This window comes from Aegilops tauschii, chromosome 2 (genome assembly GCF_002575655.3).
Source record: "Aegilops tauschii subsp. strangulata cultivar AL8/78 chromosome 2, Aet v6.0, whole genome shotgun sequence".
Lineage (NCBI taxonomy): Eukaryota > Viridiplantae > Streptophyta > Magnoliopsida > Poales > Poaceae > Aegilops > Aegilops tauschii.
In genome coordinates this window covers 415,493,366-415,520,896 of record NC_053036.3, presented here as the reverse complement: position 1 = coordinate 415,520,896, position 27,531 = coordinate 415,493,366, and the positions used below count along the sequence as shown (strand labels likewise).

At 47.0% G+C, this 27,531-nt stretch overlaps 1 long non-coding RNA gene across 1 annotated transcript; it reads left to right on the top strand.

Moving 5' to 3' along the window:
- Window positions 1-20,919: 20,919 nt before the first annotated feature.
- Window positions 20,920-21,248, top strand: LOC141042038 (uncharacterized). Its single transcript, XR_012203843.1, has 2 exons — window positions 20,920-21,097; window positions 21,171-21,248. It is a non-coding gene; the product is annotated as an uncharacterized lncRNA (long non-coding RNA).
- The last annotated feature ends 6,283 nt before the right edge of the window (window positions 21,249-27,531 follow it).

Below are 27,531 nucleotides of genomic sequence, written 5' to 3'. Positions count from 1 at the left end.
GCTCTCTCTTCCAAACCAAACATCAGCCATCATTACAAAAGGGCTACCAAAAAAGAACAAGTGTATGCATCAAACTAAATAAAGATCCTACTACACCAAGTGTACGCATCTAACTAACTGGCTCAGTTAGACGTTACTATTTATTAAGCTGTGGAGATTGGCTGATGGCTTGAACCAGATGGGTGCCTGACAGGGGAAACTCCAGCCAGCAGGTCAAAGTCTAATACTTGCGAACCTCTCTCCTACTTTGGGCTGCAGAGCGTGGCGGCACATATCAGGGTATGGTGCATGCAGAGACGCATGGTATGCTGTGTACACACAGTTTTGCCTGATGAACGAAACCGTGCTGCCATCATGATCCGTGCCGTCGGTTATCTCCTGGTTAATCGTATAATTCAGTCCGACAAAACAGAGAGCGTGTACCAAGGCTACTTACCAACCTCCAGTCAAAAATTCCTGAAGGCCCAGAGAAGCTGGGATCCTGCTCAAAGACCTTGCAGTGGCTGTGATTGTATTCCATGAAACAACACGTCCAGTACGTGCGAACGATCATCAATCGTTCGCCGTCGTTTGATCGAGCCAGGAACCACCTGCAACTGCCATGCCACTTTTCTTTGAAAGGTTCTGGGATTAGGAAGGGTAGGGACACCAGGCGGCCTACAACATCATATCAAGTTGGAGTCAAATAACCCTAAAAAAGTTAGAGTCAAATAAAAAAGGGCTCTTGATGTAGTCAATCTTAAGAACAACATGTTATGAGCATGAATATTTTTTCAGTAAATGTTGACAGTAATATAAGCAAGCCATCATGATATCATAGGAAAGTAACATACTGCTGTAACAGCCGTTTGTAGCGATGACTGGAGTAGGCCAGCAATACATCCAGCCATAGAAGGAGTCGACAGCGTAAATGAAGCCCTTGTGTTCAATGGCATCAGAGAACCATGGAGGATGTATGATCCTGCGATGGACGTGCAGATTTATCCACTTACCGCAGTGACCTGTCAGATAGGCGAGACCGTGGTTGAAGAACGCAATTAGCCTGAAGTCTTTATAATTCGCAGATCTTGTGGGCACTTGGCAGATTACAACCTTGAGCAAATCAAACTTGGTATCATGTTGGCTACTGTAAGATTCCGAGTATTCTAGGCCACGGTGCCAAAGCAGTGCAGTGTTAATCGAAGGAAGGGGGGTCGATCACCGGGTGTAGACCTCCACGAGCATCCAGCTGCAGCGACCGTCGACAAGCACCATCCAAGACGTGTTCATGACGACCCAGTACATACCGTTAATGTAGTTGAGGGTGACGGGGATCGGATCGCCACCCTATGATCGTTATGCTGTGTGACACGCCATTTCTGAAGATCAGGTGGCATCAGCAAGCAAGGAGCTGGCTTAAAAAGCTCCGGCCTGAGGGCTTTGAGTAAACGGTACAGCCCCGACGAGCACGCGGCGAGCGGCATGGTACTAAGATTGTCCACACGCGAAACAATGAGCTTGATTACCTCTGTGGGGAGCGAATTCCAGCCACTCTTTCGGCGGACACTGCTCGGTTCTTCCATTGTTAGTGCTTGGGTTTCGGACCAGGGGGGAGGCGCCTTAGCGGGGATGGAAGATTGGACGAGGGGGATGGAAGAGCAGACAAAGATGGAGAAGCGAATATGTGCTGCGGGAAGTGGACAGGTGATGATGACTACAGCACGCCGCTTGACTTACGAGACACATACCAGCAGCGTAGGGTCATATCGAAGTCAGACAACTTGCTTGAGTGATCACAGTACTGGTACTCCCTAGAGTACCTACTACTATGCCCTAACTTGCTTGACTAGAGTAGTAGTGGAGTAGGACTCTGCTCTACTACTAGCACCGGAGGAGTAGTATGTTCTAATCTAAAATAGTTACAAACTTCAATGCCCGAGCGTGGAACGACTACGAACCGCCATCGGTGCTAACTCCAATCCTGCAAGTCATGGATTTGTTTCTTTTTAACTTTCTGTACGAATCTGTAGCCAGCCTGCAAGTCATGTACACGGTACTGACAGTGGAACCCACAAAGTACTTATAATACAAGATTAAGGATGCAATTAACTTTTTATAGAGGGAGAATCATACACTCAATTAAATCAAATGGATTGGACGTGACTCTATTATTCTCCAACGGCAACCGGAAAATTTCCTCTCGCGGGCCGGAGTAGGTTTCTCGGTTTGCATGCGGGTTTAACGGAGGCGAGGAGGCGTGTTCAGCCGGGCGTGCAGTGGACGGCGCAGTGCTATTCGATTTGACAACTACAACTAGTATATTATAAAAACAAAGAAGAGTAGTAGATATAGATATAAGAATAGAGACTAGGGAGGAGCACCATCTACTGCTTCGTGGGCTACTCCTGCGCTCCATTCGGCGGCCGCAACATCCTACAGCCACTCCCTCCTGCGCTCCATTCGGCGGGTGCTGTTGAAATTTGGGGGGCGCACTCTCGCGACTGCTAGCAGCGACGACTTCACCAACGATGACTTCTTCCCCGACCTCGGCAACCTCTTCCTCAACGACATGGGCGACAACCTCAACGCCAATGGTGCTGCTCCCGTTACACCGTATGTGTTTCTGTCCTTCCTGTTCGAAATCATGGTAGAATTCATGTTTCTAGTCTGTGTCCTAGATTCAATCTGTTCATCTACTATGCTAGTCCGCATGATTAGTTTAATCTCTATTATAGCCGTCATGATTTATTTTGTAGTAAATCTCGTAGTAACTTGCTCATATATTCAACTGGCGGAACGTCCCCTACAGCCACTCCCGTTTCATGGACGGCCTGGTCGATGCCTCCAAGGAGCCCTTCGTCTACTGCTATGAGTGCCCGGTGCCGTTTTGGGGCTCGCCGGCGAACATCGTGCATCACCTGACGCAGGCGTGCGGCGATCACTACTGGCCCTTGGCGAAGAACATCAAGTACGAGACGTGCTACCCGTTCACCGTGCTGGAGTCGCTGGAGGATCAACGCCGCCTACTAGTCTCGGAGGAGGACGACAGCGTCTTCCTCTTGATCGTGGCCACCGGTGAGGCCCGCGCAGGCCGCCGCCACATCTCTGTAGTGTGCGTCAGGGGTGACGCCGCTGACGCTGACACTGACACGAGGCCGATGTACGGGTGCGTGCTCACTATTACTACCCCTCGGAGGTACGTGGGCGGCGATACTGGCTACGTCAAGCTGACATGGACTCTGCCGAGCTGGGACCTTCCCGCCGATGTGGACATGGAAGACGCATGGTATTATTTGACCCCCAACAATGTGCATGGGGAATCCAAGGAGGTTCACCTGGACATCTGCATTACTAAGTTAAATGTTGATCATTAGTCTTCGCTCAATGTAATCCGCTGTCTAAGCATGTGGAGACTTCCATGCATGATCTTGCTCTATTGGAGTATCGCGCATGAATAAAAGTGTATCCATTTATGGTTTAGTCTAGAATCTTCCATGTATGAATTTTTACTACAGTACTGGTGAAAGACTTATGATGAACCATTTCCTGCAAAGCACAATAAGAGTTATTTCTTCACAAGTTTTGGATGCAGGTTGAACAATTGAACGCTTTTGTTTGCAAAAGATACTTTTTTATCTATTTCACCCGGATGTTTGTGAGCTCTAGAGATGAAATAATATCCGAACAAACCTATCGATACCCGTTACACATGAGATGACCCCCACATCCTTTGTCAAAATAAACAACTCCCTGATCAATGCATTTCACTCTTCCGTGCAACGCACGGGCACCTTACTATAGATTAGTACGACCAAAAATTGAACTAACATTATATATAGTACGATAAATGATGATGCATGTCACCTAAAATTATATCATTGAAAACTATGTTCAAATACGAATCCAATGATATTGTTTTTGTTGACATGCACTAATATTTTGTCAGTTAAATCTTCAGTCAACTCCAATGGGGGATAAACCACGACCGATGTAGTAGTACTAGTGTAGAGGGCGGCGCTGCATGGGAGTCTCACCCCGCTCGTGGCGCAGTGGTAAAGCCGTCATATCACAAAACCCAACCACTCCCAGTAATAAGTGGCCTGGTAAAATAAACGGACAAGCAACCATCACATCCCTCCGTCTTTTTTGCATTTCATCTCTCTGCATTTACTTTCTCCGGTTCATCTCGCACACTCGATCCCTAGCTACTACTCCTAGTATCCCTAGCTACTACTCCTAGGGCCAGTTCTTTTGGCGGCTTCCCCAACTTTTCCCATAAGACTAGTCACCGTGGAGAGTAACATGAAGGCGCCTCACTCATTTATTTGGGCTTCTAAACTACTACTACTAGTAGTACCTCCGTCCTGGTTTATTCCCCACCATTGTAATTTATGCTAAATTTTGACCAAAGATTTAACTGATAAAATGTTAGTGCATGTGACATGCACTAACAATTCATTAGTTAAATTTATGATTAAAATTTGACACAGATTACAATGGGGACCAATAAACCAGGACGGAGGTAGTAGTTATGGGATTACTAATATAGAAGCCTAAAAGAACTGGCCCCTGGTACTCCTACTAGTAGTAGTACTCAAGTTGGAATTCCATTTGCAGGGCACAACTTGTTAGGCAAAAAATTCGATACAGGGTGTAGGAAGCGGTTTGGGAATTTGCATGCCTTTCCGACCAGTGAGATACTCCGTACAAAGTACGACAGAGAAATAACCACAGAGAAGGAAGCTAAAAGTAAACAATCAAACGAGCATTTTTGCATTTGTTTTGCATTGAATCATTTCACAAGCTTGACTAGTGTTGTTTCTCTACTTTTACAAAAACCGCATCGTAATGTTAAAACGTGCATTTGCACGTACATAAGTAATAGTAGTACTCCCTCCGTCTAGGTGTATAAGTCTTCCCTCCTTCTTGGTCACGGTGCACAACCAAAGATGACTTATTGACCTGGACGGAGGGAGTAGCACAGTCTGCAAGCATATATAGAGAGAGACGTGTAGTGCGATAGTATATAGTAAAGTTTGTGTTGTATGCACGTACTTGCAAAATGCGTACGAATACACAAGGTTTCCAAACTTTCCCTTTTACATACTTAATTAAGGACGCTAATAATTCCTGAATGTTCAGGATTTATCATTTGCGTCCCAAAACTAATGAGATCGCCTTACGAAACAAAAATTATACTCCTCCTAAAAGCCACGGCGCTCGCAGGAGCGCTTGCGGCGCGCCACGAGTGCCCTGGTGCGCGGCCGTTTCCCAGCGCGCCGACACAACGCCTCTTCCTCAGCCTCGCAACTCGCGAGGTGCTGATTGGCGGCTTGCCGGCGGGCGTGCGCGATCTCACCGGTGTGGTGATCCGGCGCCAATAGGTACTCCTCCTCGCTGGAAGCGTGCACCCAGTCCATGTACCGCCAAGCGTAGATGAGGCGCTTGGGCCCGACTGCACTCAGGGCGTCGGCACGGGCGTCCTCCGCCACCCTCACGGCCCTCGCACGAGCCTTCTGCCAAAGAGCCAATTGCCTCACTCTCTCGGACGCGGCATAGGCCTCCCAGGCAGCTTTTTCCGTGGTGCGCTTCTCTTCCTCGGCCTTCTTCTCCAGCTCTATTTTGGCGCGCTCTGCTGGAGGCGAAGCCTCCCACAAGGTGACATCCATTTCTTTCCAAAGCTCCTCAAGGCTGGGGGGCTCGGCGGGCGGCGCGGCGTTCTCCTCATAGCGGGGAGCCGGCGCGTCCTCCGACGCGCGTACTGGAGAGATTGGGAATGCCGACGCGTCCACCTCGACGCATCACGGCGAGGAACGAAACGCCGACGCGTCCTCCTCTACTAGTGGAGGCGAGGAACGGAACGGTGATGCGTCGCATCGCGGCGAGGAGCGGAACGCCGATGCGTCCTCCTCGACTAGTGGCGGCAAGGAATGGAACGGCGGCGCGTCGCGTCGCGGAGACAAGCGGAACGCCGACGCGTCCTCCTCGACTAGTGGCGGCGAGGAACGGAACGGCGACGCATGACCGTCTGCGCGGTGCAGCGAGGGGCGCCTAGGGCTTGGGAGGGGCGATGCCATGGTGGTCGACATGAGAGGGAGGGGGAGGAGATAGCGATGAAGCTGAACGTGAGGGGGAGGAGATAGCGATGTCGTGGGAGGCGCAGTATTTATAGCGAGCAATGGCACACCTATGTAAGATATGGACTGAGCTGCACTGACTTAACTGCAGGTCCAGTTGCGTCACTGACATGTGGGCCAGACCCCTGTTGGGCCCATATGTCAGTGACCCAATGCACCTGGAGTTAAGTAACAGCTACGTGGGCATATTTGTTGGAGTAAATTACGGGGGAGGGAAGGGGTGGAAATATTGGTGGTCACAACGGATTGGACGAGCGCGGGGGAGGAGAGTCATGCATGTAGATTTTTTTCCACACGGGGTGGAGTGGTGGGACCGCCGGAGGGAGAAGGAGAGTCTGGCAGGCATATTGTTTCCACACATGGAGAGGAAAAGATTTGGAGACGAACGGGCTTCCTGCAGGTATGGGGAACGGTGCATAATAAGTCTCATCTTGCATGTCGGGCTAGGTATAGTCTCAAGTCATTAAAAAGATACACGCCCCACACATGTTCATATTTCAAGGTGCACTAAATTATTGCATGCGATGATTAAGGCTGGCCATAATGGTGGTATCTTAGCTGGTATCATGCACACAGGAATAGCAAACATGCTAATGTGGCAAAGAATTAAAGAAGAGAGGTGGGGTTAGAGTAACTAGTGTTCATGCATGCATTGGTAAACACATTTTTTTGTGAAGAACTACAAAAACTATTCCACGGCCTCTGTCTTGCTAAGAGTAGGTGAAAATTTTGAATCGAGCCCTTTAAACTAGAAGGGAGGTAGCAGTACTCTAATAGCTAACCTTGGCCCTGTTTGGATCCATGTGTTAGAGTTAGTTTGGGTTAGTTTGAACTCAACTAACCCAAAAAAAATCTAACCCACCCAAGAGGTGCTTATTTGGGTTACTCCCTCCGTCTAGGTGTGTAAGTCATCTTACGTTGTGCACGCGACCAAGGCGGAGAGGAAAACGAGAAAACTTAATGTCTTTTTGCTAATTAATAGCATTGCATGCAATGAACTAACCACTGCATGTCATGTTTGGCAGTCTCAAGTCATTGAAAGCATGCACGGCCCATATCTCTTATTGGTTGATATGTCACAAACCAAGAAACGATATTGTAGAAATTGATATTTTTAGTATAAATTTGGTCAAACACTTTGCAAACGGTTGACGGAAGTAAAAAGGACCAGAGGGAGTATCATGCATGCGGAGTAGGAAAAAAAATTGTTCATTTATAGCCGGTCGAAGTCTCAAAGGGCGTGACCGCGCGAGGGAGGCGAAGGTCGCGGGAGGCGCGACGGTTGACGGAATTAAGTGAAGTTACCCACGCGCCGGCATGGCGTGCGAACAGGCAGAAGCTATACCGTCAGGCCTACGATATGGGTCTAGTAGACATGACATCTAGTGGGTCCCGCATAGTTCTCGAGAACTCTTTGGGGGCTTGCAGCCGTTTATCCACCGGGCAAGCCAGCAACCCCATGCCGTTCGCACGCCCTACTCGTCCCCGTCGTCTACTAGTACAGTACCTTACAACAGTTCGCTCCCAGTCGTCCCGTCCTTTCACATTACGGCAGTTCCACTAATCCTAAGCCTCCTCCCAAATCCATGGTGTCCCAAATCTCCATGATCGGCGGTGAGTACAACGTTAGAACCATCACCGGCGATGAGTTCGATGTCATATACACCCATTCTTCGCAACGGTGAAAGAATGCCTTGCTCGCTTCAAACGCATGTTCGAAAACTCAAATGATGAGTGGGTCGCTGGGCTAGATTTTGAGTACACCACAGTCCTGGGAAGCGAGAAGAAACTAAAGGAGGCATAGAAGAAGAAGCCCGCCATGATCTAGGTTTGCGTGCATGAGTTATGCTTGGTCTACCACATATGCCATGCCGACATTGAGTGCGAGGAATTTAAGAAGTTCCTCAAGGGCGGCCGAGTGAAATTCGTTACTGTAGACTTTAGGAACGACAAGGAAATCCTGGGTCGGATAGGCCTCGTTGTATGCGACCCCTTCGACCTCCAGAAGGAAGGGATGGTGTCCTCCTCTCAGCCTTCAATGCTGACCCTGGCAGCAGCCATGATTGATCGTTCGTACGCTAAACTGAAGAAACCTCACCACGAGTTTCATCATGCATGGGAGTCGAAGACATTAGATGAAGATTACATCCTGTACGCAGCAATGGATGCCTACCTTGGTTTAAATATCTACAAGGGTCGGACTCCGAGTAGGTGGCAGTGTCGTCGCTCATGCTGGTTCTACTACAGTGTCAAGCGGACTAGTTGCTTAGTTTATTTTCAAGGGTGTGTTGTGCTGAGGCCCCAACAGAACTATGTTTATGTTCTTTCTCGTTATTTGAACTCTTTAGTACGTACAGTTGTACTAGTACTATGTCTTACTACTGTTCTTCTTGCAGTTGGTACTACTGCTCGTATCTTCGTGTTCCTACTGTAGTTAATACATTCGTACTAGTAGTATAATTTGGGTCAGTTGATTTGTGAAGAAGTTCGACGGAGTGAAGGAAGAAGACGGCAGGGTGCCCATGATCTATCTTATGAGTGTTGGGTGTGGAATGCAGTTTGCCGGAAAAAATGGATCGTGCCCGGGGTTAAACGGATGGCGGGGGTGGGGGAGCATGGCGGTGGCAGGCGGTTCAGGGGAGGGCGCGGCAGCGGCGGCAGGCGGTTAGGCGTGTGGCGGGCTGAGAAGATGAACCGTGCATCTATTTCAGAGGTTGAAGAAGCCCTTCTAGCCATCCATGTTGCATCAAACGACTCACAAGAGTCGACTGACCCAAACGCTCCTTCAAATTGCAGGATCCACGTGGCATTCAAGGTCTCGAAGGTAGATTCCGCGTCCGCACCCGGTTTGCGGGCTCGACGCGCGCGCGACCGGCTTCCGCCGCGACAGCGACCATGCGCGCCTCCTCCGCGCGGGCAGAGACGACAATGACACGCTAGTTCCTCCTCGCCGGCATGCTGGAGCACGCGCTCGTCCTCCTCTTAGGACGCTGCGTGCATAGACGCAGCTCCACCAGCTGCTCGCGTGCTTGGCAGTGCGGCGGCATCGCGAGGAGGGACTGCAGACGACGTGAGCGGGCGAGCCTTCGGCTTGGCGGCGACACGGCGGTGATGGGTGAGAAATTGTTGGCCAGAGCAGGCGGGCGCCGGCATGCGCAACGGCGGCGGCGGCATATTGATGAGGGCGCGTATGGGAGCTTAGTTTAGTTTTATATAGGGTTGGTCAAACTTAAAATAAAACCGTACTAGTACACGTAAACATTAGACTTAGGCAGCGCTTTTATTAGTTACCACAGCCACGATACGGAATCCTGTGCAAGCGCGTGAACCGCGGCCGCACGGTCGATCGAACGGTGCGTCACCGTGTCGCGCTCGAAGGACATCCACCGAACATTTTTGTGTGTGTGAAAACAATCCCCGAATATTACTCAACTTTTTTTCCAGGAAAAGTTCTTGACGCTATAATATTTTCATATATTTGAATTTAGCTCCAGTTCGTGTTTATTTGGATTTGGACGTTTTAGGTGCGCCCTAGTTTTTTTTAATACTGATTTTGGGGCTGTTTGGTTCCCAGCCACCGTTTGCCAAGCCAAAATTTGGCAGCCACAGTTTAGTTGGCATGTGTTTGGTTTTTGCCACACTTTATTGCCCCTATGGCCCACTTGTCATAGAGACAATTTTTTGCCAACTTTTGCCAAAGTTTGGCGTCCAAAGGGGCCGTTTGGTTCTAGGACTAGTATTGCCACACTTTGCCACATATTTTTGCCAAACTTGCCTAAGGTTAGTTCATCAAAATGAGAGCCACAAGTTGGCAAGCCTAAAGGAATCTTGCCACACTTTTTGTGTCTATGCCATGTGGGACCCAAGTGTGGCTTGCCTAAGGTGTGGCTTAAACCAAACAATCACCTAAGTTGGTCAAACTTGCCTAACCTTAGGTGTGGCAATCTTTGGCAAAGTTAGTTACAAACCAAATAGCCCCAAAGTGTGTGTGACTGAGAGAGAACATGTGTATGTGTCCATATGTGTGCTGTGGCGGAAGGGCAATGTTGAGACGGTGTGCGTGTGACAGAGACATAGAGAGGTGTGAATGTGCAAATGAGCATGCATGAGTGAGACATAGACAGATGCCGATACGTTGTGTATACATGAGAGAACGGTCTTCTATTTTACTTGTGTGTGTGTGTGTGTGAGAGAGAGAGAGGAGCATCCGTAACACAACAACCATCTCTCTCGATTCGTCCGTCCCTCGCACGATCGCATGTAACACATGCATCAACGCGCACATTTTGACACCCTCACCCGGCCCCTGCCCACCTCAAGGCCCGCACATCGCTCTCTATCTCGCACGCACAATCTCTTCATGAATACCCTGTTTAGCAAGTAGCTTTCCGTCACATACACACACATTCTCTCCTTAGTTTTGTTTTCTCTCAATATCTGACACACACACACACAGACAGCACACATCACACACACACACACACCCTCCCCCGAGCACACAATTCATCCCCATCCAAGGTTATATGGCGACCACTCTCGCTTGTGCTTCTCTGCACCCCGGCATGCACAACACCTCAATCTTCAAAGAGGGCATCGAGGAGATCAAAGACGGCGACCACACTGCGCTAGAGAATGCGGGGCCATTTGGAAGCAGGATGATGTGACGACGGCTGACTGACTCCTCCCCCCACCCTCTCTCTCTCTCGCATAAAATTACCAATCCCTCTCTCCCCCGCACAAATTTATCAATCCCTCAACCCACGAGATCCTTCCCCTCTCGTCCATGTTTTTCCAGCTCTCTCATCAAACATGTTGTCTCTTCTCCTTCCACGTGTACAGAATCCGGATGCACACGCATCTCACGTATATGACATGTCTCCCTCTTTCTCACAGACCTAACTTCTTCCTCTCTCTCTTTCTCTCTCTATCTCCCTCTCTCCGTTTCGTTAGGTTTGTCTCCTACTCTCTCGTCCACATACATACAATCTTTCCCGCCCTATCTGCTCCATCTTCGCAAGCTCTCTCTGCATGTTTCATTCACACATTGGGATATGTTCAAAATGTTGCTTTTATAATGGCTGATGTAGAGTTATTGTTGGTTTTGTTGCATCCTACAAAGTAATAACTATGAAATGCATTTTGATTGTCATTTGACTGGGATTATGCAAGTTTGAGCATGTTGTGAAGTACTATAGACCTCGTATACATCTTGGAATTCGACAATGATTGTAACTATTGAATTGTATAGACCATTACATTCGAAGTCAGTAGCCTAATATATTTATTTCACAATTTCAACAAATGATTAATTCACTACATACTAAGAAAACAAATGTGTACACCCTCCGTTTTTATTTAAGTCTGCGTATTAGCATTGGTCAAAGTCAAGTTTTGTAAACTCTCAGAAAGTTTATAACAAAAAATATTAACATATACAATAACAAATAAATACCATTAGATTCATTATTGAATGTACTTTCACATCATACATATCTGTTATGGTAAATGTTTATATGTTTCTATAAACTTGGTCAAACTTTAGGAAGTTTGACTTCGGTCAAACCTAATATGCAGAGTTTACTAGTACTACTCGCTAGTTGCTTAGCCGAATCACCCAACACGCCACACGGGGAGTTGAGTGTCACAAAATTTTGAGGTCGGCGGGAAAATCTCCCGCGACCCTGATTCGATCAGTGGGAAGTTACCATCATAGCCTTCGGAACAGGCCTACGGATGACGGTTGGTAGGGGGCAGTTTTCGTAACTTCAGGTTCACCCTACCCAGCCAACCCCACCCCGGCACCCAGAGTAGTACACCTGAATACTCCCCATTTTCTATCCCCACCACAAAATAGACTTCTCCATGGCACCGCAGCCTTTGTGCTCCTCCCCTTCTACATCAGCGCACTCGTCCACCGCAGCGCATCTGCCTCATCGATGACCTCATATGCCGCACTGGAGCCGGTCCGTCGTCGTCGTACATGGAGCCTCTTCCCCGGCACCGTCTTCCACGGTCTCGGATCTGCTTCCCGGAAGCCGACGCCAAGCGCAGAAGCACCACCGTCATGGACAATGAACTGACTCCCGTTGCCGACCATGACTCACAGAGGCCGCCGCGACCATCGTTCTCCTCCTCGATTGGTAATGTATGTATTGAATCACTTAGCAGTACATGTGCAGTTCCAATTTTGTTCATACCTACCCTTCAAATTTCCTGGGTGCTATTGTTCCCGTAAAAGTAATTGATTCCCTCCATTGTCCAATAGAATATCAGCTTGTAATTGTGCGTCGCTCCTGTATCGCGCTGTGCTTGGGTAGGTATTTCATCTGCAACCAGTAGTGTGGCAAATGATGGATAGTTTTTAGAACTAGCAAGATGCCCATGCGTTGCACGCATCAAGATGCATTTGTATGAGTAGTTTATCTTGTGGGAGAAAAGGATGAACAAGGGAATGCCTTATTTGCAAATGCGGAGAGGGGTGTGGGTATCTTTTTGCAAAATTGCCACGGTTTCCTTCCTATCCATCGGATATAAATCGGATGGCCTATATTGCAGGATGGCAGGAACACCATCATCACCAACTCTGTTTTTTATAAGAGTAGGGAAAAAGTAGAGAAAAAAATAGAGAGTAGAGAAGTAGAGATAAATATAAAATATAAAATAAATATAACAGTAGATAAGAGAGTAGAGATAGCAGAGACGTCGGGAAAGGATTGCGCGCGCGGGGGAAAAAGCGGCCGGGCGTGCGCTAGTTTTGGCGCGCGGCGTCCGGCGCGCTTTATAAAATCCAACGCCCTCCCACCGCTCTGTGCCTTGCCACCGCTCTCTCCCTGCTCTGTGCCTCGCCACCGCTCTCTCCCCACTCTTTCTCGCCTCACCGCCGCATCGCCGGGAAACTTGGGGATACCGCGGCGTCCGCGCGCGCGCCTCCGGCGGCTTCTCCGCCAAGATCCGGTTCCGCGGGATGCGCCTCGGCCTCGGCAATTTTGACACCGCCAACGAGGCCGCCCGTGCGTACGACGCGGCGGCGTGGCGCCTTCGGTGGCCTCACAGAACATTGAACTTTTCCAACGTGCCGACGCGGGAGCGGGCACAGGAGCTCGCGCCTCTGCCGCGGCTTATCACCGACGGGGATCGTCGCGACAACCGGAGGCGGGAGCACCGTCTCGGCATCGCCGAGATGGACGAGGAAGCCATGGCGCTGTGGCGCCAACGCTTCCCACAGGACATCATCAACAAGCGCGAGTTCTACGAGCAACGGAGGGCGGAGAGGGATAAGAGGAGGGCGGAGTGAGCCACCTATCGCGAGGACAAGCGTAGGCGAAAAGCGGATGCTCAATTCAACATGAGGCTAGGAGCAGCGTCGCCCTGGGAATCCGACGACGATCGGTATCTTCACGCCTACAGTCAGACGTCGGAGGAGGACATCATCGAGGAGGAGTCGGACGACGAGGAGTAGTTGAATAATCTATTTTTTATCTATCTATGCTGAGAACTATCCTCTACTCTCTATCTCTACTTCTCGATCTCAGCACTGTAAATGCTTTTTTAAAGCGCCGCGCGTTGCGATTCTGTTGGAGATGCTCAAACATGGCAGACGAGTGCTTTAATGTTGCCCACAAGATGCGCGAGTATTACTAGTAATATATTTTTCTTGCCATGTTGAGATTTTAAAACCACGAGTGCGAACATGCAGAGGAGCAATGAAGACCAAACACGGGATATTGGGGACATCTTCAAGGAGCGTGGCAAGTTAAAGAGGAGCTACACCGAACCTGTAAAACGAGCTTCGGTAAGTAACACCCTTTCAATTACTTTCGTTTAGCCTCGTGTTCTTCGATGTGTATATGTTGTAGTTTCTGTTTCTCTTAAGCCTCGTGTTCTTTGATGTGTCATAAGAAGAGTCTTAATCGTCCTAATGCTTTCGTTTTTAGCTTGATGTAGGAAGTGGGTGTTCTCACCTTGTAGCCCGTTTTTATATTTTTTTCCTTTTGAATTCACTTCTCCCAGTTCTGTTTATCTGGCTTCTACTAAATGGATCTGGGTTGCTCTGAGTAATTATCTAAAAAAAGAAGTAACTTCATGTCAGGATGCAGTTCCTGCGAGGAGGGAAGTATGGTCAACCTCGAGATCATGTTTCCAGAATGAGGCTGGATTACATACAAGGTGCCAATTCCCTAATGATGCTGGATTAGACACAAGGTGCAAATTCCCAGATGATGCTGGATTACACACAAGCCAGGTGGACTCGTCAGCTGTTCGTGTCCTCATGGCTCTAGGAAAGGCTGAAAGAAAGTGTGCAGCAGCCCTTGAGAATGTAGATGAGTTCCTGAAGAAGCGAAAAGAGCAATCAGATGCTCTCTTCACCCATGCCAAAGAAGAGATGGAAGAAGCCAGAAATAAGCTAGCAGAGGCAGAGCAGGCTAGGCGTCTCCTGCTATCTAAAACTGTTGTCAATACAAAATTTCCTTCATAGTAGCTAGGTTCAAAGGTTTATCTAGTCAGCATGCCTGTTGTGATGTTCGTGCATCTACTGATGTGGCACAAAATATTTTTTTCGGATCATGTAATAACAGCAATTACTTTCCAAACAATAACAGACGAAGCATTGGACATGGTATAGTTCACGCGCAAGCCCAACATTCCAAGTTCAACTTCCACATCAAACTCATGTTCACATATATCTCCACATTCATACATAATGTCCACAACCATGATTCACTTCAAAGCCAAAAAAAATTGAGGAGAGTTATGAATAAAGAAAAACCTCTAGTTCCTGCTACCAGTGCGAGCACAACAAGTCAAGACCATGCGTAATTAATTATATTTTGGTCACTTTTGTGTTCTAAAATGCCGGCCTGCTCGCGGAAGGACGTGTTGCTGGCACACGCGCGGATTCAATGAAGGCAGGCGGGGCAGTCTGAAGCTGGTTGCATGCGGCGAGGAGGCGTGTTTAGCCGGGCCTGCAGCGAGTGGGGCCCTCTTGGCCGGCGCGCCGGTTCAATGCCTGCGCTATGAGAGGTCGCGTCCGTGTCAGAGCAATCACTCCCTCCAGTCCTTTTTTGTTTGCGTATAACAAAATCTTGTTTTCCATTCACATTTTACAAGTAAAATTCATGGACAAACTTTGACCCAAAAAACGATGGGGACTAGTAAACCAGAACGGAGGTAGTAGTTTTTTTTTAATCAAAGAAGGGTTTCCCCCTTCCGATTTTCATTACTGAAAACCAACATCCAAATCTAAACATAGTATTTTCCCTAGAACTACCAGATTCAACATCTCGCAACATAAACCCATACAACCATACGCCAAGGAGGTACGTAGTACTATGAATTCCATTTTCGCTCCATACCAATCGTCCTAAAAACTACTTAGTACTTATAACGCGCCATTGAAAATCGGAACTCTTAACCCTGCTAAAAAATGATATTTTAAACGTGGCTACTCGATCTGTGGCAACTGGCGAGCCACCGCCTCCAAGTCATTCACCTGTGGTCCCGACCATAAACTCCTACGGATCAAATTATCACGCGAGCTGACTATTCCTACAAAGGTGCACTCCACCACGTACCCGGTACCCGCGAATGCAACAATCGTGCACCTAGGGTTTTAGGGTTTATTTGTTAACGTTGCCTTTACGTAACACTCGTGTGTGCGAGACATCGAGAGACCGACTGCGTGCGTGCGCCTCTTCTCTTCGTATATGTACTCCACCGTTTGTCTGGTGTCCAAAAAATTATAATAACTACTAGCAATGTGCCAATGCGTTGCCACACGATCTGAGTAGATTAATACATATTCACCGATTTGATAGAAAAAAAGTTTAGTTTTGAAATACGTATATTACTAAAAAATTGTTATGTTTCACTCAAAATATATTCCTTTGGCGGTTTTGATGAGATAAGGGAGGAATGTTGTATGTTTCAAGATTCGAGAAGTGGTATATGTCTAATTTCTACTCTTACTAGCAAGATGCCCGTGCGTTGCACGGAACATCAAGATCTTGTGGGAGAAAAGGATGAACGAGGGAAGGCCTTATCTGCAAATGTGGAGAGGAGTGCGGGTAAATTGCCATAGTTTCGTTCCTACCCGTCAGATATAAATCGGACGGCCTATATTGCAGGATGGCAGGCCCACCATTATCACCAACTCTGTTTTTTATCCCTACTCTTATAAAAAGCATAGTCGGTGATGATCGTGTGCCTGCCATCCTGCAATATAAGCCGTCCGATCTATATCTGACGGATAGGAAGGAAACTATGGCAATTTTGCAAAAAAGATACCCACACCCCTCTCCACACTTGCAAATAAGGCCTTCCCTTGTTCATCCTTTTCTCCCACAAGATAAACTACTCATACAAATGCATCTTCATGTTCCGTGCAACGCATGGGCATCTTGCTAGTTGTTGCAAAAAGGCCATGTGTGTGAGAGAGAGAGGGAGAGAGGAGGAGGACGGAGTGCATGTGTGACAAAGACACAAAGAGTGTGTGTGCGCGAGGTATCAGCTTAAAATGAGGTGATAGTGTGTGTGTGCACGATCGAGAGGGCGTGTCTCAAGAAGGGAAGAAAAATCTACATAGATACAAGGAGCGGGAGAGAGACATGTATGAGATAGTGGACGCACGAGTGTGCGGGTGTATAAACCTATCTAGAGGATAAGTCGATAAATGTTTGTAAGAGAAATACGAGACGGGGGTGTGAATTCAAGAGTTTTGTGTGTGAGAGAGAGACGGTAGTCGGGAAGGGGAGTGGAAGCAGGAGTTGTGTGTGTGTGTGTGAGAGAGAGGGGGAGGGTTTGTCTGATCGGTAAACAAATGAATAATGTCAGTCTGGGATGGAGACGAAAAGGAGACCGCAACAAATGTTGTGTCTACAGGAGAGAGAGAGAGAGTAATTTTAGTGGTATGATTCATATCTAGAGACATATAGGATGTGTGAGAGAATCCCATAGAGAGAAAGACAAAGTGAAAGACGAGTGGAGACTGTGTGTGTGTGGCGGTGAAAAAGAAAGCTTAGGTACCTAATGATACGAGAGAACGGTAGAGACGTGAGAGATAATGAAAACCGTGTAATGTATAATGATAGGGAGAGTGTGACACTTCTCAAGGGAGACGTCGAGAGACCATGTTTGCGAGGATAGGAGAAACATGAAGTGAGCGTGAGGGTGAGCTGGAGAAAAGAGAGTGATAGCTACATGAAGGAGCATGCATGCGAGAGAGATGGGCATGAAAGGAATGAACATAAAAGGGATTCAAATATTTGAATTCGAGATGATGATACATGTAATCCATACTCGAACCAAAATTGATCTATCAAACATGCATACTCATATGAATTCACGCGCATCTATGTTATTTAATATGTAGATATTACTGATCCATACATTTTATTAGAAAATAATTTGGTTTAATTTTTTGAATTCAGCCTTATGATTTTGAGATCATTGTATTTGTAAATCATATTATACATATAAAGGAGCAGAATTCTTTGTTGTGCTTTTTGAAAGTATATATAAAAAATGATGTATATAGAATTTTATTCCAATCGAAAATGGATCCCGCCCGAAAAAAATAGAATACAAACGGGATTCGAATTGAGTTGGCACGGTAAACGTGCACTCTGCAAAATTTGAACGAAGCGGGGAAAGTCGCAGTAACCGCCCGAAACCAAAATCTGCGAGATGGAAATTACTACTGCCTATCCCTGCCACGGAAAGCCTATCTGCTTGATTTCTATAGGTTTCGATAGGGGTAGGTTTGTAATTTCACTCAAACGTGACATAACCGCCTCTCACCCGGATTCATACACGGTGGGCGCCAAAACACAGTGTGTCCTCGGGCAAAATCGACTCCCTCCCCGATTCATACACTGTGGGCGCCAAAAACAAACTCTTGTCGGCAAATATTCAGTGTATGCGAGATTACCGTCCTATCCCCAACCGACTAATATTGCTGTGATGTAGGAAATTTGAAACGGGGGCTAAGTTTGTAAATTTCCTCGCATTTGAGACAAGCGCGCCCTGAAGACATGGTTCCCCCCTTCCTCTCCACCTCCATTTCCCCATTCGTACTCCGTGGGCGCCAAAACACCCTCTCCACCCCAGCCTCCTCCGTCCGCCACCCCATCCACCGCCGTCCTCCTCCACCATGCCGGAGCTGATACCCCGACGCCGCCGTCCATTACAAGAGATCGACCTATCTCATCCACGGGTTCGGACCGGGATCCTTGCATCCCGTCCTCTCGCTTCATCCCCGCCGTCGTCCACCTTGCCGGCGCCGCTCCTATGACTGTCTCGTCCACTGCGCCCTGCCGCCACCGTCTACCCTCCTAGATCTGCTTCCACGCCGCCGACAGCCATCGCTACCGCAGCACTGTCAAATTCTCAGCAGATGCATACACGGCGCCACACCAGAGGCGGTACTCTTTCGTATCTGCTCAACTTATTTATCACAGCAAGAAAATAGATCGCCACTACTTTACTCTGATTTCTTGTCCATCACTTACTTGCTAGTTGAGAGCAAACATTGGTTGCGAAGTTGCCTTTGTCCGGTTTGCACCTCCAGATCCGCCATGGCACGCTCAACACTATACTCCCAATGCTTATGGTTTTCCCCTTTTATATTCCACCCTAGTTAAATCACAGTAGACTAAATTTCAAAATTGGGTCAGTCGATTTTTCAGAGCTCGCCGGAGTTCGCCGGTGCGAATGAAGGGGCTCGGGTGGGGACTTTGGTTGTTGGGGGCGGTGGTAGGGCCTCACCGAACGAAGAAAACTCGACGCGGGTGGGGGCGGGGTGGGGGTGGGGGTGGCGGAGGAACACAGGCGGTGGGGGCCGATGGTCCGGCCGGCGGCCCGTGCGGTGTTCTGTATGGGAAGAATCAGAGACGAGGAAGAAGAAGGGTTAGGAGACGTAGGATCTTCATCCAACCGTCTGAAATGGTCGACTGACCCAAATGCAGACATGCCTTTATATTCAGTACCATCATCGTACCTGCTTAGCACTGCTCCTGAATCCATCAAGCTAAACAACGTGCCACTCATAATTCCAAACTTGTTGCTCAAGTACGAATCTGATATGATGCTGATATTACTAAAATAGATAACATTTAATTGGTCAGCTAATGTTCCTACTTTAGTTTCGAAAAAGCACGTGCACCACATATAGAGAGACAGCAGGGAGTTGCTTTCTTAATGCGCTCTGGTTCATCATGTGTGGGCACTGCGCAACGAACATTTTATTATCCAAAATCTGCTTGCTCTTCTTTAGCATGTTCCTCTTCCGCTCTTCTTTAATAAGTACTCTCTCCGCTCCTAAATACAAGTCTTTGTATAGATTCCACCATGGACTACATATGGAGCAAAATGAGTGAATCTACACTCTAAAATGTATCTGGATACATCTGTATGTGATCCATAGTGGAAATCTCTACCAAGACTTATATTTTGGAACGGAGGGAGTATGATAGTAGTACAGTATGTTCCTTGTAGTGAATATGAGCAGGGACATTTGCAGTGTAGAGGTCTATACGGTCGGTTGGTATGGACACTTTGAACTCGTCGGGCCTCTTTGATTCGTAGGATTTTGTAAACATGGGAATAGGATTTGTAGTGGCCTGCCCACTTGAATCCTATAAGAATAGCAAGGAAATGCGGGGAGCTGTGTCGCCTTTGAGAGTTACACTGATATTAACAGTACCGCACCTTTAGTTGAAGAGAGCTGGTATCCGAAGCCTTTCTAGCCGTACCGGCAATACTAGCACATATATTCCAGCAAGTTCCACTTTGCTGATTTTACTCTGATGCTTACGGTTTTCCCGTTATATCTACACTATGATCTGTGTAGCTGCTTTGTGTCGCACTAGCAGCAGTCCACTCTTGAAGCTAAACACCGCAATGACTTACAAAATTGGCACTGAGTGCCATTCTGGATGCAATGAAACTCATACGCTCACCACCTGTTGATTCTTGTTCAGAATATGATCCTAATGACTATTCTAACCTCGAGGAGTCAAAGGCAGATGGCATGTCATGTTCACCCATCAAGGTGCCTGTTCGAATTTGGCAAGGTTTTATTGATTGCGCGTATCTTGCATATGTTGTCTTGCATTTCTTCTACTTTGTTGCACCGCCATCTGCTTAGTTTACTCATCATATATGTCGAGATGCCATGCCCATTCATTATCAATACATATTCCATCTGTCATCATACCATGTTTTTCCACTCAAATGTTGTTCTTGTGCATCAGAAATCAAAAAGGAAGAGGGTGATTGCCAAACCAGAAGGAGCACCAGCAAAGTCCTTGAAAAACGTGGTTGTGCCGGAGAAATCAGACATCACCCCACTTATATTGGCTCTACAACCAGTGACACAAAACGTAGGACCGACTCCAGCAAACTGTACCCATACTTCACTGGCCACACCACTAGCCGCACCACACAGGACCTACACTCCAGCAAAAGGTATGCCAATTTCAGTTGCCATAGCACCAGCCGTACCACAGAAAAATCCCACTCCAGCAAAAAGTACAGCAAGTCCACCGGCCGAAGACCTATCCCAACTGCAGAGACGGCCAATTCCTGCAGATTGGAACCCCATTGCAGTTATTCCCAGTTTAAAAGACAATGCTTTCAATGTTGATAGGGACTACGTGCATATATTCCCATCATGGGAAGATTATAGTGAAGACAAACACCATTTTCACATCTTCCTGTCCCACTTACGTGTAAGTGCTATTATTCATGGTGATTATTTTCCTGTTTTTTGCTGATTGAAGGCGAGGGTCAATCTAGATAGTCATGACGAGCAAAGCTTGCTTGCGCTTTTCAAGGAAGCATTGCAGCAGTATTGGTGTTACCTGAGGAAATCACACTTTGATGGCAAGTCTATAAACGAATTTCTGGTGAAGTCTCCTGTGCTAAATTTAGAAGACATTGAATGGAAAAACCTTGTTATGCACTGGTCTCGTTCCGAGGATGAGGTACTGTCTATGATATCGCATGACAATTTGAACTTCTACTTTTCCGCATGTGCCTTACGGATCTTTTTTGCAGGAAATCTGCTCGAAAAAGAATTCCGGTTTGAAAAGAACGACAGGATATCGCAAATATGCTGCCCGCTGCTTTGCTCTTGTTAGTACTTGTTGTCCTGTATCACTGTACTTGCATACATACCTGGTTCATTATGTGACAGCTGTATGCATGATAGCTTGCTTATCAATTGTTCGCTCCAAATTATCTGATCTATATGAATGGTTACATTACTGTAGAATATATCCAATGCCATTGAATTTTTTAGCTCTACATTGTTCTTGTAAGTACCTGCTGTCCTTTATCAGTGTACTTATATTGACAGGTAGTTGTTCATGTACCATCACTCTGCAGCTTATTTTCCTTTGCCCTCCATTTTCTACACATAAGATCTATATTTACTCTTACCATAAGGTTGGATAACACCGATGGTGCTGAAGAAGTTTAGCTCTACATTGCTCTTGGATGTACCTTTTGCATGTATCGCTGTACTTACATTTATAGCTACTTGGTTATGTAGCATCACTCTTCATCTTATCTTAAATATTCTCTATTTTTTCTTATATTGTCACATCTATATTTACTCTTAACAAAATTTATAATAAAGGCAATGCTTATGAAGAACATTTTGTGGTAAACTTCTTGAATTGCCCCCCCCATCAGCATGGACAAGGGCTTTATAGAGCCTGCCTTCACCAATAATGTAAGTTTGTCCTTCTCAAGCCTTCAAACTTTGTTGTGTATATTTGGTTAGGCATGACTGCAACAGCTATTTATTTTTGGTGTTTGCATCAAATTGCATGTTTAAAGTTTATTATGTACTCCAGTTCATAAACAAAAGTTTGTCCTTCTCAATTTAAGTTTTCAGTTGTACAACCAAGTTCCTTCTTCATACCATGTAAATTAAACTATACAGAGCAAGTGATCTTATTTTGCCAATCTGAAATGGGATAAATTGACAGCACACTAACCATTGATACTTATGAGTTCTTGATCTGTAATCCAATGGTGTCGTGAAGCTGCCAACTCCTTCACAATGTCATTTCCTGCCATGTCTTGACCTGAACATACCATATTGTGTTAATGCTATTTTAAACTGTGTCACTTTATTCGTCAGTAAGAAATGTGATGAATTGTCAGCACTGAAACTTATATGTGCAAAACCTGTCATCTGTCTGCTTGTTTATCTTTCAGAGTGAGGAGGATATGAGTGTCAAACAAGTGCAGTCTCACCAGCTTGCTCAACTGCTTGCGCTGCAGCTCCCGAGCAGGGCTAACCTTTCTTGAACTCTATTGAAGTGTTGTCGGTTTTGTATATTATTTTGTCGGCGTGTTTAGTTGCACTGGTGGCGATCTTTGATGCCCAGTGTATGTAATCTGCTGTCAGCTTGTGCTTTATTATCATAGTGGCGAACTTTGATGCCCAGTGGATGTAATATGTCGTAATTTCTTTATTGTATAGTCTAGGTTTTTTTCTTATTCACGATGCTGCAGTTATTTTACTGTATATATATATATCCTGTCTTCGCAGTAAACCGGCCAAACGGCCGTCATGAAAATCACCATGTATGATCCGCATCATGGGCCCCGTCATCTTGGTTCGTTAACAGGCCTAAATGTAAATTGACCCACTAGTAGATTCGGGCCTTTAATAGGCCGAGTAAACCGCCGGCCCTATTTTCCCAAGAAAACTCAATGGGCCTTTAGGAGGCTGAAAAGTAGGTTGGGCCTGAAACGTGCTGAGCAGCTCACGGGCCGGCAGCAAGCCGAAATAGACCCCGGCCCATGAATGTGCCAATCAAATCATGGGCTTATAACATGCCGAAATTGTTTAGGTCCTTGTTTGGCCCAATCAGATTATCGGCTGCGAGCAGGCCAGATGCAAACGGGGCCATAGTTAGGCCCAACTATATGACGGGCTTTTAACAGGCCGAAATTAATATAGGGCCAAAATGTTAAACGGGCCCTTAACAGGCCGAAACTAATATCAGGACGAATTACTAAATGGGCCTTTAGCAAGTGGGCCCAAAAGCATAGCGTCCAGTTGACGGGCCGAATCTGATATGGGCCATAATTTAGCCCAAAGCCTCTTAAAAGGGCCGGACCTGATCTGGGCCGTAATTTTGCCCAGAACGTGGTAGGCTTTTAACGGGTCGGATCTCATATGGGCCATTATTAGGGCCAGAACGTGGCAGCCAGTTAATGGGCCGGCCTACTAGGGTCCTCAAAATCTTGTCGGCCTACAGCTGGGCCGGCCCATTAATGTCGGTGAAATCTCGTGGGCCTTTAGCTGGGCTGGCCCATTATGGTCCACAAAAATCTTGTGGGCCTTCACCTGGGCCGGCCCAGTATGGCCCGCAAAAATCTTGTGGGCCTTTACCTGGGCCGGCCCATTATGGCCCGCAAAATCTTGTGGGCCTTTAGCTGGGCCAACCCATTATGGTCCGCAAAATCTTGTGGGCCTTTAGTTGGGCCGGCCCATTTAAACTTGATGGGCCACTTTTGGGTCGGTCCACGTGTTAACATATCATAGGCGCATCTCGCCCATTGGATGAGTGACACCTATGCCAACGCGGAGCTGACACGTGTTTCCTACAGTCAATGATGATTTTACACGTGGAAAATCCCCATTGGTCCGGGCTTTTAATGGGTTATCGGATCCAAAACCGGACCTGATAGCTTAACAGCGTTCCGTTACGGTGGATGCCACGTGTCGGTCAACCTTGACGAAAGCACTTCTGTGACGCGCGATTTATCGCCATGGAAGTGGACACTTCCGTGATGATAATTTTGGTAATGTCATGGAACACTTCTATGACAGCACAGGTATGACTATCTTGATTCTGTCATAAATTTGTCATGGATGTACATGCATGACAGAAAACGTGACCTACTGTGACAAACATGTATCATCACGGAAGTGTTTTTTTTGTAGTGTGAGATGAGCATGACTCTTCTAAATGAACAATTAACGATTTGAAGCTCACTCAGCTGCAGGCGTTCAACTTGCAATGAGGTCCAAACTCCTGAATCACAATTGAACACGTGTAGATATTTTAGTTGCTTGTAGGTGAGGAGGATATTATGGCTGGTTTACTAAATCTCAAATCCTATAGCTTGAGGCGCGTGAGACCGCCAAATCCTGTCACGCAAGTTTCAAATAACAACATAAACTTTCTCCCATAGTAGACCAGATCATCATCGTCGCGGCGGGAGTAATGCACATCTGTTAAAATTTCAAATTGGGTTATCTCAACCTTGTCGGTATCCATGATCTGGACAACAACATGTCCAATGGAGATGGTGTCATTTTCTCTCAAAAAAACATTATGGACAATAGGTGGATGGTGTTTCAGTACCTAAACATGATATTTGGAAGACACAATTTCCATGGACTATTTTTTTGAGGGAAGGCCATCATGGCTAGCTTTATTTATTATTAAGCAACATTACATCGTCCATGGACTATTTTGTTGGTGTTGCGGGGAACAATTTTTGTGGACTCACAAGGTACTTTTAACATTTTTCACAAGATGATTCCCTAAAAAAGGGGCAAAGGATAAATGACTCACCTCCATGGTGTAGATCAGCCGATGAACGAGAGGAAGAGCGAGTTAGGAGATCGACGAAGCCGGGTTTTTTATGGCTCGCGGGTGGCTTGATCTCCCCTGGTTCTGATGGTTCACTGACTGGGAGATATATAATGTCCTTTTACAATATTATGTTAAAAGGGAAACATTTTCATCCGGTGCACCATCTGAACTGTTACGCCGGACGCGCGCGCTGTCGGTGTTAAAACCGGCAGACCTTGGGGTAGGGGGTCCCGAGCTGTGGATATTGGATCGATGGGCAACATGAGACGAAGGAGACGGTGTTTACCCAGGTTCAGGCCCTCTCGAAGAGGTAAAACCCTATGTCATGCTCTTGTTTATATTGATGATGATGTATCGAGTACAGAGTTGATCTACCTCGAGATCATATGTTGTGTATGATTCTAATGATCTAGCATATATCTATCGACTAGTCTGGCCTCGGCTTATATAATGTACCAGAGGCCTAAGATAACAAGAGTCCTAGTCGTCTACGTCGATGGAGAGGAAGCCTTGTCTTGATCACCAAGTCTTGTGGAATCTTCCTCGTATATGTCATGGGCTGCCCGAAAGAAGCCCATTAGTGAACCGCCATGGGGGTCCTCGGCCCGACCCACCTGGTCGGTAGATGACGTGGTAAGCACCCCCTAGTCCAGGACACCGTTAGTAGCCCCCTGAACCGGTCTTCAAGTTGGGGACGCTCCTCGATTCTTCAAAACTTTTCTTCATCTTTGGTCGTCGATCTTGAAAATTGGTTCAACAAATCTTCCCATCTTCGATCTTGAGGATTGCCGAGCTAAATCCAAAGTGTTCACACGTCCGGCATCCGAGGATCCATTTAAGTCTCCGGCCTTTATCAATGCCTTGTTATCTTTTACGCCACACCTTGCGTTTGAAGTGTTTCCCGTGCGGCGGTGTCCTCTTGCGTCCGAGCTCCAACGTCGAACTGCATCCGAGGTGTCTTTTTCCAGCCGAGCTCCAACGCCGATCTGCATCCGAGATGTCTATTTGCAGCCGAGCTCCAACGCCGATCTGCATCTGAGGTGTCATAAATTACCTCATTATTGAAAAACTTTGAAGGAGTTCAGCCGAGCTTAATGCCAGAAATGCCCTCTATGGAGCCAGCTACTTGCATCCGAGCTTTATGCCAGACTGCTTCCGAGGTGGTGCACCACCTCGGTCTTGGGCTGGTTTTTTGTGGAGTTTAGTATCGATTGGTGCAATTTATTTGCCAACAAGATATATAGACAGTAGCCCTCAAGGTGTGTGTCGGCCTAAAACCCGAGATGCACCTTAAAATAAAACCACTGATCCCAGTAGCCCCTGAGACTCAGGTCGATTCACGAAATCATTCTGAGGATCCATTCCTTGCTTGGCAGCATACTTTAGGAACAAAAAAGCGGTGTGTGTAGTCCCCGAGACTCAGGTTGGGTGCGGCCGACCAACCTGAGGATCGTAATGTCCTCGGAAACTATTTGCACTTTGAATTTTACTATGTTGAATATATCAATAGCCCCTGAGACTTGGGTTGGGCACATGGCCGACCATAGGATCGTATCTCCTCGGGAACTTGTTCAACAGTTGTGTGCGTTTGGACAACGCCGAGGTGCAGCTCGGCAGGAAGGATGCCGAACTTCGGTTCGGAAAAGATTTCCCAAGCAATACCATCGCGGGGAACACCTCGATCATGCCTCCTGAAAGGAAAACATAAAATAGGTTAAAGGTGCCATAAGTTCGGAAAACCAAAAAACTTTAGTAAAACTTTACGTCCGAACTAAATCAAGTTTTTTGGTGCCAATCCGAAAATTGTTCTTAAAATTAGTTTCTGCTTCTGTCGTGCTTTAACATGACACATCCGATCTCCAGACTTCAAGCGAGTTAGCCTTCGGCTTCAACCTCCTATCCCGAAGGTGGAGTGCTTCTCAGGCCAGTTTAGCGAACTAAAATCGAGTGGCTTTAGAGAGAAACCAGGCTATCCGGCTATTGACCACACACTTGAGTCGAGAAAGGAGTGGTAGAAAAAGACTTTGCAACGACTAAGAAGAAAACATTTATTATAAAACTACTCATATAATTTTAAGAGCCCCCAGTTAACTTGGGTAAAAGAAGTGTTTTTAACAAACAATGTTTTTGACAAACTATTTTTTTAACAAATAACTTTTTGTTTAATACAAATATAATACTTGGTCGAACCGATTTTTTAAAAGATTGGAGGAAATTTGAGCATGAAAGGACTTAGCTGGTTAATGTGCTCGGTGTCGATGACGAGGTCTGGGCTTGTGGCGGGACGAAGACGTAGTCCTCGGCCTGGCCGAGGTCCTAGCCCAAGCCCGAGGTGACCGACCGAGGAGCTCGGCTTGACGAAGTAACGACGCAGCACGGTCGATGCGGCGAGGCGAAGCCCCCGGTCGAGCTAACATGACGAAGCTGGTCGGCTGGTGGCGCCGAAGTCCCCAGAGTAGGTTGATGAAGAGAGGACGAATCCCCCGGCCCAGCCGAGGTGACGGAGCAAGTCAGTAAGGTGACGTCGCGGCTGCTATACCAATTGAGGTGTCGAAGCAGGTCGGCGTGTTAGACAACGGCTTGAAGAAGCAACGGCGAGGCCATGCTGACGCATGGCATAACTCGTGACGCGGTCAATGCCGGCTTGATGAAGTGACTGCATGGCGATGCCGGCACGCCCGACCCGCAAAATCCATGGGGCGACGATGTTGGTGATTATTTAGCCTTCGCAATGCCGAACTCTTGGTTGGCTCGCTGAGGTGATGATCCGATGAGGTTGACATCGGCTCAAT